Source organism: Atta colombica, unplaced genomic scaffold (assembly GCF_001594045.1).
Source record: "Atta colombica isolate Treedump-2 unplaced genomic scaffold, Acol1.0 scaffold254, whole genome shotgun sequence".
Lineage (NCBI taxonomy): Eukaryota > Metazoa > Arthropoda > Insecta > Hymenoptera > Formicidae > Atta > Atta colombica.
The window spans coordinates 1,618,043-1,631,913 of NW_017259353.1; the positions used below are offsets into that span (position 1 = coordinate 1,618,043).

Sequence of the window (13,871 nt, forward strand, 5' to 3'; positions counted from 1 at the left end):
AAAATTTCTCTACATTTCTCTTCATTAATAAAAATATATTTATTGGACCTTCCGAATATAAGTATCTCCAACATATTATTTTTTTTTTATCAAATTTTCATTAAGAAAAAATTTCAATGTTAAAAACACAAAAAAATATATATAAAGAAACAATCCATAACTGAATTGTTTCTTGAAAAAAGACAAAGAAAAAGAAGTTTTTTCCATGATACATATCAAAATATTTCATGCAACTCTATAATTTACCTGCGATATATTATTTTTCGCAGTGATATGGGCATATGAGATAATTCACGGGAGTCACGAAAGGGCTCAAAAGGAGCATGATCGTGCATCCGCGCGCACAATCACACCGCTATTTTTCCTTTGTGTTGGATTCCTTCGTCTTTCGTCCAATCACGTCGCCATATCTCGACTGCCAACCCGCCCTTGTTCCCAGTCAATGCACCGACAAGTCTTCCACTGGACGCACACCTGACTGCAGTCAGCGTAACCACGACGATAACACCGACAAGGGTGGATTATCGTGAGTTACTGGAGTTACCATGAATAATGCAACGTCGCGTCAGGAATCGCACGCCATGAAATTTACACAAATTTATACAAAAAAGGAACCGCATCGATCTTTTTCGTCAGCAATAATTTAAATCATATTTCTATAAAAGCTTCATATTTTTATAAAAATAATATCAAACAATATTATTTATGACAAAAAAAATTTATTTATAATAAATAATTCATATTATTAATTTGCATGATTATTTGATTATTAAAACTATGGAATTGACATCTTTTTAATGAGAAATTTTTAAATCGATTAAAACTTTCGATGTATCGATTCGTAAATGAAACTTTTTTTTATCTGCGAAACATCGCTAGGATTTTAAGTTATCATTTGTGTATTGAAAATAAGCACGCGACGAAGCATGATGACTCTCCCTCCATTTAACCCATTCTCTTGACTTCACTTGACCAAGTGTCAATAAGTCATAATGCCAACAACGCCATAACGAAAACAAAGTTCACCATAAAATTTGATCTTAACTGGCAATATTTTTTCAAATCAGTAAAATTTCAAATAAATAAATTGAAAAATCATATTATTTTCAATTTTTATTATAAATTAAAATTTATGACATAGAAAACAACAGAGCTTTGTTAGTATTTGAAAATTAAATATTTAAAAATTTAGCTAGAAAATTTAGCTGTTGATTTAAAAATAATTTTGTGAGATTATCAATATAATTATGTAGGGCAAGTTGGTTAGAGCATCAAAACTTTTTATAGCATTTTTTAAATCTTACGTAATTATTTTGGTAATCTAACAAAATTATTTTTAAACCTCCATATCTAGCTAAATTTTTAAAGACCAGCAGAACACACTATTTATTCCGTGCAATAGTTGATAAATGATCATTCAAGCATATATATGTTATTAAAAAACGAAAAGAAAAATCACAACTCGCGTTAACGTTGGGGGTTCAGAAAACGCAGGTGCAACGTGCACCTGCAGTCAATAAATTCCTTCTTGTGTGCAATTGCAACTATTTATATGTAGGCTGTCGAACGCGAGACTTCGATGACGTATATCTTACCGAACTCTATTTCCAGAAGTTCGCCGTAAAACTAATATTGGTGTCGTAATAAGCTGCGAGTGAGTTCGACGAGTTCGTTGCACCGGAAGTGTCATGTTCATGCTTTAACTCTTTCGTCGGGGACGTGAGGAACTACGGAATTGAGGTAGTTTATCCGTCAACGATAAAAAAGACTCTCAGGGAAATCTTTCTTTTTTTTATACGATGTTTATCATCATGCATATCTAGTTGTGAATGATAAGACTACTTTTCTCTCAAAAATTATTTTCTACAACATCGTATATAGTGGATATGATAATGAAGGTATGTTTCACGATATATTAAAAATTTATGGAAATTATTTAATAAAATTCGACGCAAGTCATGGTTAACATAATTTCTAGTTAATATAAATTTTAATTATAATTTTGTTGATAATTATTTTTATGAATGTAATTTCTTGTGTGCCACCCGTTACATCATAGGGAAAAGATACGTCATATCTCTGTGGCGCCACATTAATCATTATGTTATTAAAGCTACGATTGATCATGATGCTTAACGAATGCGTTTTTCTTTCGCTCAACAACAATTGTATGAGATAACATTAATTAATTTTGAATGCCTTATTCATAGCCATTAGGAAGAACGGATGGTATACTAATACTATATACCTATAATTAGAATATCACTTATTTGTCATCACTTATATCGTCATTATTCACGTGTACTAACACGAGTGTCATTGGGACCCTTAAACTGAGATTAAGAAAATGTATGTACAAATAAGTATAAATAAATGGATAAAGATTTAATTTGAGATGAAGATATATTCTAATTAATTAACAATAATATTGTCTCATAATCGAATGAATTGTGCTTGTATTATTCTTCCTGATACACCCGATATGTAATTCACAGACGCAGATATGCTGCGGTACTGGCGCCGTGGCTATCATTACGTTGTTTAACTCATAATATGCCGTAACACGTACGCTACTGCACCCTGTATTACAATCGTTTACGCGTTTCAACGATCCGGCTCACACGTGTGCGTGTACAAAGCCGGCGCTCACACGTGCGCCATGCCAGACACGGTACGCTGACCATCGCATCATCGTGTCGATGCACCATTATAACCATTATATGCATCACGCGTAATATACGCACGACCAGACTTATGGATAATAAACAAACCTGTCGAGGCATTAAGTGTATAGATAGTTTAAACGCTCCTAATTCAAGATTTCCATTCTTTTTTTTATAATGCTGTAATTATGTTATGTGTATTATATTGCATTATGAGAAAGAAAGAGATGCCTTTTTTAATTATTTTCTGTATAGATATGTAAACTAAAGCAATCTACTCAGAGAAAAATAGTATATGATAGCAATTATATCTAAGTAAGTAATGGTTGTATTTAGAATATATCGATAAATGTACAATTTTATTTTAAAAATTCTATAATGTATGTAATGTGAATGCATGCGTTTCCAAGTAGAACAACAAGTCATTATGATATCAAAATGATGTCAAAATGACTTCAAAATCAAAAGTCATTTTTTAATTATTTTCGATTCATTTTAATGTCATTTTGATGTTATCGTGACTTATTGTTTTATTTGGGTTAGGATTCAAATCGTGTTCTGAATATGGGCCGATAACTGTACAAGTTTTATATCATATAGATTATAATGTACAAATTGTAATATCTATAAAAAATATATAAAATGATTAATTTAATTACGTATATAAATTTTACATTTTATAAAACTTGTATAATTGTTATCTACTATTATATATCTTTTTCTCTGAATGTTATGTTAGGCAAATTAATTAAAAATATAATTAATTGCATATAAATTAAAGATATATTGATTGAGTTCAAGAGTTGGCATCTATATCTTAATTTTCTTTTCCTAATTGTTACTTCCGAATTATCTCTAAATTTTTTTTAAATTGCAAATTTTAAGTATATCCAATATAGAAATATATACATTCCGATTTTGAATCATTTTTATAGTTATCGACTTTCATCTCTTCCGGCCGATCCGTTTTGGACCCACGTACTATCATATTTGTATGGGACACACAGAACTTCCGGTTGTTTTGAATTCTTGTATAGATCCCATCCGGTCAGCTTTTGAATATCGGACAGACTCGTTCTCCGGATCAACTGCATCCTATTCAGCATGATCATTGACATGCAGTCCTGTGCATCTCGTCGGTTGACTTTCAAAAGATGCAATTCACTCCTATATTCACCCATATTCACAGACATTTTTTAAAATTCATATTTAAATTCAGACATTTAAATCCATATCTAAATTCAAAACCTGTCAAATTTAACTTATGTATTTAATTGCAAGTAACTATCTTTCTGAGCTCGAATAAGTATTTTATTTAATAAATTATATAAATCGTTTATTTTTTAATCCATCTACTTCATTGCTTATAGACGCTGTTCAGGTGCTCAAGCAAAATCAATTTCATAGTTTTATTCGTGCCGTTCCCTCCTTTATTTCATTATTCACTGTCAGGACATCGCCATAACTTCGGGATTTTCTACATAGTCGAGGAATAAACGGCGCCCACGCTCTTTCTGATTCCCTCCAGAGAAGAAAACTTCTATGGAAAAAAAAATCTCGCGACGATAAACTGGCCGAGTCCATAAAACGCCATGAATTGTCAGGGGTCAGTCGCATGACAGTTATCGGTAGTGATGCCTCTCGTATTATGCAGCCGAGGGTCTCTCGATTATTATGAAATAGCAACGGAACCGAATCGACGTAAGCAGTGCGGCGTCGAGATGCGGCGACGCCACCAAGCCATCTGGCGCACAGTGCTCCCATTCACTCTTCCGACATTCTGACCACCCCTCACTCGCCCCTTCGTCGCCGTTGTAGTAAGTTTCTTCATTCGGCTTCCCCTTTCTCATTCGCCGACGCGCCGACCACGGTATATCACAGTGCGATATCAATGCTTGCGGAGTCGCCGCGATAACCGTGTTTGCGTTTGCTCGCTGCGCGTAGAATTATTGCAACCAGAACAAACGTTATGCCCCGGTGGCCTTCATAACGCGTGAAGTGGCGATCAGTACGATAACACGACTACTTCTGTTTGCTTGAAACTTGTATCAAAACGTGTGAAAAAACCCGTATCATTCGGCATTGCTATAAATAGTATAAAAATGCTATAAATACAAATGTGGATAAACTATAATAAAAGGCTTACTATGCATATAAGTACATAAAAAAATTCTACGCCACCTGGTTCCCTTTTAAATTGCACGTGCAAGAACTGGCCAAAGTGTACTACAAAGAACTATGTTCAGAAAGTATATACTGCGAACACATTCTTTCGCTATGTGCCAATTCACAAGCAAATAAATGATCGGAACAAAATAAATGGTCACACGAACCTCGAGAGGCAATACCGAGATCCTCAAATTTCACGTCCTTGTCAATTGCTATCGATGCCGATCAATGCTGTTCCTTCACGCGATTCCACCACAATTCAATATTCACAATAATTCGCTTTCATCACGATATTATGTCGCGTATCGTCTGTAGAAAGGATGATCCGCGGTTTCACACCGCAGTCAGAATACACGCACGCGTCCGCTCGTCCCGGGCGTTAAACTTCCCAGAGTCACGACGAAGGGAACCTGTTCGCACATCATTATGCTTTTGACCGAAGCGAGAGAAGATCCGATCCCGGGATCTCACATTACTTCCTCGCGACCGCAGAAATTAATCATCTCATCCTGTATCCCGACGCACTGTGTAATTTTTCTTTCGTCAGGCCTGTCCGTAGTTGTGTTTTCTTCCTTACTATATGTACATACATTGCGAAAAAAGACGTATCGTTATGAAAACGGACTTTTAAAAATCCACTTTCTCATTGTAAAAAAAAATAGAAGTAGATGTAAGTTCGATGTTTTGCCGCCTAAAATGTCTATGGATCGCAAATTGGTTGTTTAGACACATTATTAATAAAAAAGATCGATTCAAAAAATAATTAAATGAATCTGATTTTCTAATTTAACTAATGTTATGCATGTATTTATTGCATAAATATGATAATAGAAGAAAGAAAAAATATCCAAATATTCTATAGCATTTTATACGTGTTATTTAAACAAATATTATTTAAAAGAGAAATTGAGTTGTTTGTGTGTATGTGTGAGATATGAAGAATAGAGCTTAAATGTCTTTTAATTCCTTCGATTACTCTGTACCACCCGTTCCCGCCTATGCAGCATTGTTACGATGCTTACGAAGCTACGATGTTAGACCATTATTATGCAAGGTCCATAAAGGCTGCCGTAAGAATTTTAAGTGTAACAATCAGCATTGTTCGACATTGCACGAACGAGAAGTTTGACCATCTGCACTGGAGGCTCAAACCACAATTGTCGAGCAGCCAGATGTTAAATGTACGTACATTGAACAAGAAAAACGGTTAAGAAAAGATCTTTAAATAAATTGGAGAAACAAAGGCACGAGCACGAATGACTCATTGTTACATAATGCGACTTTTTGCAAGCAGCCTGTTTAATTATGATTTTATTTCAAGATATGTCTTTGTTCTTAAACTTCTACATACCTCGGAAAAATTATAATTTTTAATTTATTTAATTATTTCTATTTTTTCAAATTTTTTTATTTATTTCGATAAATTTATCTTGAATGTTCGAAAGACATCCAAGAACATTCAGCCACATATTTGGCATATGATACATATATGTCTTCACACTTGTGACACAATATTACCAGACACATGATGACCTTTTAAGATATGAAAAGTTCTGATACTTTCCCAGGATGAGTAATCAAGGATATTCAAATGGATTCGCAGAATGCAATTTCTCGTCCTACGCTGACATAATTGGATATTTCGTAGTCTTGTGATGACACAAGACTTTTTAACGCTTTGGTTGGCAAGTAGCTGAGAGTATATTGCAAATGCATTAGCACGCGTTCACGCGTAATAATATGCAAGACTGCAGACGCCAACGTTATAGCTTCGAGTGTTTTTCGAAGAATTCTCTCCATTTGTATCCGTCTTTGATTACGATTATCATATTACAATAACTAATTCCTGAAACTAATAAATCCACTAATACAGAAGCTTCTTCTATGTTGATAATCTAAATAGGATCATTAATCAATGCCTAGTATTCCTTTAAGAAGATATATTTCTAATATCTCTCTCCCAGAATCATTACTATTATAAACGTTGAAATAAAAATTGCTAAAGCTTTATTAATTAATAGAATGGCAAGCAGTTTTGCAACTATTATAAAATTCTTCGATATGATCAGTTTATACATTTAGATTTAGTGAGAGGAATTAAGGATATCAAGAATCATTTATATTAAAGAGTCTTACAACAGTTGCAGAGCTACTTTTTCTGCTGAACGCAGTCAATGTCATTAAGGAAAGCATTACTTCATTCCAGAGTTAATAAAAATAATAAATAATTTAATAAAAATAAATATATACAGATTATAAAGCACTATAAAATTATATGAGTAGAACGTTATCGTTCACTCTTACACAATTGTGATTTTCAGACATGAATTGAGAAACTTTTACAATGTTTTATATCTCTCTTGTATGCAATTTATGATTCACGCCGTTTCTCGTTTTTGCACTATCGTTTTGCATTATCGAAGCTCCATTCATTTTACGAGCGTGTAAAACATCTAATTTAACGGTGCGTACATCGCGCTTTCATCCAAGTTACCAGGTAATAAATAATTCGCGGTAGCGTGAATGAGTGTTACTCGCAAGATGAACACTTTCGCGTGCGCGAGCGGCCGGTTTCGCGAGTGCTTTCACCAGTAACCCGTGACCAATGCCTGACGACATTCACGGCTCAAGAATTCTTACGGTCCTCATGAATAAAATTCACTCGCTCTCAATTGGATGCAGAAATTCGTAAATTCTTTTCAGTATCTTGTATATTTTATAAGTATACCAACCAAAAGACATAAAAAAGCTATTTTTTTTTATTACTTATTAACTTTCCTATTAGTATTATTAGTATTATGTGGAAATAATTAGAACATGTAAAATGAATATGTAAAAAGACTTTTTTATTACATTTTATAAAAATAAATCATCAATATTTTTCTCATACCATATCAAGAGATTTCCTATGACATGATGAAATCATCCGTGACAGATCGCATGTGAATCACATAACGCCTGTACTTTACGCCTGTACGTGAGACATATTGATATTTTCGTACATCTCTGCAGTTTCATTGCGTCTGCGTCATATTGTGCATAATTCGATCGTGCAAAATGCTGAGTGATCGTTGGGTGCGTACTTGGGAAGTGAATAAGCGTCATATTGCGTAATATGTTGATTATCTCGGGCGTTAAGCAATGAATTCCGGTTCACTGTCGACTGGAGTGTTAAATCGCGGATGTAGCGCTACACTATTCCCGCGTGATAATGGTCAAGCATTTCAATTAGGAATTATCATGCGGTGGCATTGAACAGGACGAGAACGCTCGATCGGGCGAGCCGGATGAATTTTGCCGAGTGGAGAGGTCTCGCTGAGAACGATCTAGTTTCTAACTATTCATTCGTTTATTAAATCTACCGCATCATTTTATATCTTTCTATTAGGTCTATATATTAAATGATATATTTCCTTCATTTCATTACACATTCTTCTATTTAATCCTCGATTGTAGCAAATAAGGTTATTTGGAGCCAAAACAAAAATTATAAGTAGTAATAAAATTATAAGTAGTAGTAAGTATATATAATACAATGTATTGGCAAATAATTGCATTTTTTTCTCAGCTCAAAGTTGTATATACAATATCTTTGTCAATAATGAATGGATGAAATTTAAATTTAAAAAAAAGATTTTAAAGCTTGAAATCCCTACTTTTAAAAGCTTACCACATTTTTTAAGTTTATATGATTTGATAATTTTTACATACCAAAAATTACGAGCTGAAAAAGACGGAAAATTTTCTTCTCACTTTGTGAGTTTGTAACGTACCTAAAATAAATTTGAGAAAATTTTCGATTACCTATCGTGAAAGCTTGATATTTTCCCTACAAAATCGTTTTTTTTTTTAAATATTCCTACGATTTTTGGTTACTGAGTTATCGCGGATTAAATAAAAGAATTTTGACTTTAATTGCTCATAACTCTGTTAAAAATTGTCGTATCGGAATTTTTAAAAAAGAGACTCTTAAAGCTGAAACTTTATTCTATCAAGATATATTTATATTGATTAGTAAGAAAGTAATTGTGGTTTTTACTGATAGATGCCTTTTAAAAAAACGCAATTATTTTCTTGTCAATATTTGATTGGTACTATATATTCTAAATTATAGATAAAAAGAATTTTGCTCTATCAATCGTGGTAAAGTGAATTTCTCTATTTCAAACAAGACTCTTTAGAACTTAGTTTTATGTCTGTAATTAAGAGTTAATTACTTTTTTTTAGAAATTTTGTGAAAGTTCTCTGTTTCAGATAGCTGTTTTAATCCTTTTAAAACATTTATTTTCAAAGCTCCAAATATTCGATTACAAACGGAGATAAATTTGAAAACTATTTTTAGAGATCCAGCGAAATTTCCGGTGATCAATTAGTGGAATTTGTAGTCCAGCTTCCGTTTTTTTCCCCAATAAACTGGACGCATTGCTTTCTCTATAAATAAGTTGGTAGAACAGCTTCTCCTTTTCGTTTATCTGTTAGCGTTTCGACTCAATCGACGGTTTTCAACTGGCTTATCGGTGCCGTTTACCCGTTTTTCCACGAACTGCCCTCATATCCATAAAGAAATAAAACTGGTGATTAGCGTTGTTCATAAGAATAGAACGAGATTCAACTCGAACGAGATAACGACACGAGCGCGGTGTAACTTTTTTCTTGCTTGTTGATTCGTTACTAAATATGAATGAAACGATTGATGGATTCTCGCGAGCATTACGTCTGAGGAACATTAAATCGCCATCGAGAAAAGGTTTCAAAGGGAACGTCGTTACGTTAGGGAATCTATAATCATTTTAAAGTTTTTTGCGTAATTGCACGATAAGACAGAGAATCTTGATCTTTTTTATAATATACTATATATGTATAAAAAATTTCCTTTATTATTATTCAAATATGTATTTAACAAATCAAATCTCTGTATAATCAGAAAAATCCTTTTCGATAACTGTTCTTCAAAAAATGAACAGATAGTTTTTTTAGAGGCTCAATCAATGATGCTTCCGGACTCGATTATTCTTATCGCATGCAATAGAGGATTGCTCCTGTTGTTAATAGTTAACATAGTACTTCCGGTCGTAATCTTGAACTTAGCATACAGTTATTCTTCCCCTAACATGTGATAAATGCATTGCGATACAACAAACTTTGCGATAATATTTCCACGTTTTCGATGAAGAGAAACAATTACGACCTATATTCTTGAAGAATTACGCGTCTGAGATATCTTTCTGATAAAAAATTTTATCTCTCATATATACGATATCGTCGTAAGCTTCCATGTATAAACGAAGTCTTGATCTAGAAAGATTATGCATTGAATACGTCATCTTAGTTACATCAACAATGGGGAATTCCTCATCATTGATGATGAAAAACCAGATGTAATTCCTACTTTTTACTGTGACAGAAGTGTTTTCGTAGTGTGTTTGCTTAAGATCGTCCATTCGGTAAAGACTCCCAAGCCTCCAATTCATCCGAGCAGACGAGTTCATCTCACGTTCCCCTCAGAAAATGCAGGCGGATAATAATCTATAATTATCTTCAACGTAACAGAAGAAACGATGTGCTGCGCGTTTGATGCTCCATAAATAGTTGTTAAAGATGGCGACAGAACCGGACCGGAGAGTCGATCGACACGAAAAGTTGCCAATATGCAACTGATGAGCCCGTCAATTGGACATGAGCACAAAAATATCATTTTTATATCGAAATAAAACACAAAATCATAAGAAGTTCCAAGATTCAGTAGAAGTGATTTTAGGAAAAATAATAATATTTCAATATAGAATAATTTTAATGACTTCATAGCATAATAATGATTTTTTAAAATAATTTCTAATTAAAAAATCATTATCATGTCCAGAATTCGTTATAAAATCATCATCAAAAGTGTATCAAATGACATCATTATGATTTTCCTTAAAGTTATTTTTATTTGATGTTATCTTGATTTTATTATGATTTTGTGTTTTATATTTTTTTATTTTTCTCGGACCTTCAGCAAAATATGAGAGAATTATCCTTAGATATAGGAAAGGCTCTTTTGATGAGTTATATCCTGATTATAGGCTATTGTGAACCATCGTTTGTCATCGTACGGGGCTTCTTCCACAAAAAAAATTTCGAAGAAGACATTACCCGCTCCTTTTCTGTATCTCTTCTTCCTGTCTTCTTCTCTTGGCGTCGCGTCGTTATGCGGGCGAGGCGGCACGTAATAATTAACGCAAACACACAATTTTTATTGTGTGCTTTTTATTCCGTCTTCCGTGAGAGGGAGAATCGGAGCAGGAAGAGGAAAAGCAATGTTGGTCGTGAACATTGAAGGAAACAATCTTAGATGAACGTTTTTATTCTCACATGTACGTGCATATAATCGTACCTGGATATTCCAAGGAATTCGAGATTAAATTGATTACGCGAGTGACGAAATAAGGACCAATTCTATAGTAAATATCTGTATAATTGCAAGTATAGAGTTAATCAGGATATAGAGAAAGATATTTATATATTATCTCTATTATTGCTATCATATTATTATTATTATTGCTGTCGCATGATAGCCATAGGATTTATTATATTATTGTCGCATAATAGCCCAGCAAAAAAGTAACCATCAACTAACAAAGTTATAATTTTACATTTAATAATATAAATATAATATAAAGTAGTAAATAACAGTTATAAATCATATTGTTAAATGTAAAATTATCTCTTCAATCGTTAGTTATAATTTCACACTCAACAATATAAATGTAAGATAATACAAGTTATAAGTAACAGTTACATACATTGTTGAATGTAAAATATTATCTCTTGTGTGAATAATATTTCATCTTTCCATTACCGTGTTTCATAAGCTTTCCGCTAAAACTGTAAAAATAAAAATGAGATAAAATCTATGCAAAACTGTTCTTTATTGTTCATTCAAAAGGTGAATTTTTTTCGCAAAGTTTGCAACTACGCGTTCTTTGATTATGAGCACCTGGTCGTGAATAAGAGAGGTCATCTACGTTGTGAATTCGACCTTCCTAGAGTCACCGAAGCGAGAAACGTTCCTACTTCGAGGGAAATTACGGGACAACGAATGTTTTCGAAATCTATACACAATCTTCTACATGTCGTGCCAAAGATGATTTCGTCACTTCCGTTTACTATCTTCATAATAGTGATAGATAGACGAGTGCAATTTTCCCTTTCTAAAAAAATTAGAAAAAATTACAAAATCAGATATAGTAGATACTCAAATGAAAAAAATAAAATTGAAATAACAAATATTATGCTCAAAAATCTGACATTTGCGATGAAAAAATAACTGACGATATAGGATTTAATGCGACATTAAATAGTGCGTATTCGATAAAAACTTGATATTTAGTTGGGATAATGAACTTAAGCTTATCGAAATTATCCAACAACAAACTGTAGAATCACAAAGAAACCGGAAACACGGCCTACTGCATCGGATATTGCAAGGGCTAGGACAGGTCCGGGACTAAAGGCGTAACGAAATATAGACTTCCATCTTGTGCAAGACACATAGCATTCATTATCTCAATATGATATTTAATTAATTTTGATGATCTAATATTTAATATCAAAAATTAAAAGAAAGCATTGAAAGTAAAAATTCCAAATACGTGACTACCAAGCGATGGCGCTTCTCTCACGTGTCTAGTATTGCAGCGTTAATTGTGAAAACTATGGAATTCAAGTGTCAGTAATTGGCCAAGGTTCTTTGCAAACATACCGCCTAATCGTGACCGAGCAATAAAAAACTCTGTGTAGACCGGCAGTCTCGATTAAGTGGATCCGCTATGGCTACAGTCGCTCGTTTAGTTTTTCACTGCGCATTGTGAACGTGGTTGCAGTATGTGTGACATCACGGTATGCGGGGTTCTCACAGAGAATCCTCGGTTCCAGTGACAAAAACTGCGATGTATATGTATCTTATGCTTTGAAAACGGGGATCTCGTCGCTGCTTTCTATTACTTCCCACAATAAAAAGAAGATGCTTCTTGTCGGGATAAAGATACTTGCAGAATTTATAGCGCCATAATATCTCATAATTAAAAATTTAATTCCAAACAGTTGTCATCGTATAAAGTATTTTATCTAACATTATCCGTGAATATACTTATTGGATTAAATGAAGTCATTACAATTATAATTAGAATGCTAATTTTTTAAATATCTACATTTCGTACGTCATTAAGAAATTATTTATGAAGTATAATCATATAAAGAAGTATACACGACCGGTATCTCGGACTAACGGAAGCGACTTATATATTCCGCGACGACCTCTGCAACCCGCGTGCGAAACGGGTCAGACAAGCGTAAATACAATGAAAAGTCTTTGCCGCATAGGCATGGAGGAAAATCGCGCGTGTAATATTTAGAGCTCAAGTGGAAACGAGGATAGAAATGTTTGTATGGATACATTAAAAATTCTAAATACATCGACCTTGATCATAATCAAGCGTATGAAATTGCAAAAAGTATTTAATCGCCTTAGGAAATTCCTATCGCTTACAACCGATTGCATTATTTTATTCTCGTGAAAAATATCCACGAGACTATTTTCTTTTGAATAAATCTATTTCCTAAAATTACTCTAAAATCGTTATTTTGCATTTAAAATTCGATTTAAGAAAGAAACATAATAATCGTTAATAGTATCCGGTATTTTTCGGGCGGGAAGGAGAAGGCGAGATTTCGAATGACAGTATAAAGCATGTGTTCAACGGTCTGTACAGATGGTAAAGAAAAATATGCCCTTCCTAAACGTCCCTTGCTGGGACGAAGACTCTCGAGAGACTCATGTTTCTGTTCGCGCAAAAAGGAATGCGAAACCGCACGAAGCCGTGAGAAATTACGCTGTCATTGAAAGCAGTCAATTTACAAATATTCCAAATGTTCAATTTATAGGGCAGCTATTATTTTCACAATACTAATCATTAGAGTCTGTCTTATATAAATATACAATAAGATTCTTTAATATTTTATTACAATAGAAGCATTTTTATTGCTATTATTATTGAT

General features: G+C 33.4%; 1 protein-coding gene across 1 annotated transcript in view; it reads right to left on the reverse strand.

Moving 5' to 3' along the window:
* The window catches only part of LOC108689046, a 34,107-nt gene that overhangs the window by 17,016 nt on the left and 3,220 nt on the right, over positions 1-13,871 (reverse strand). The gene's annotated exons all lie outside the window — the stretch shown is intronic.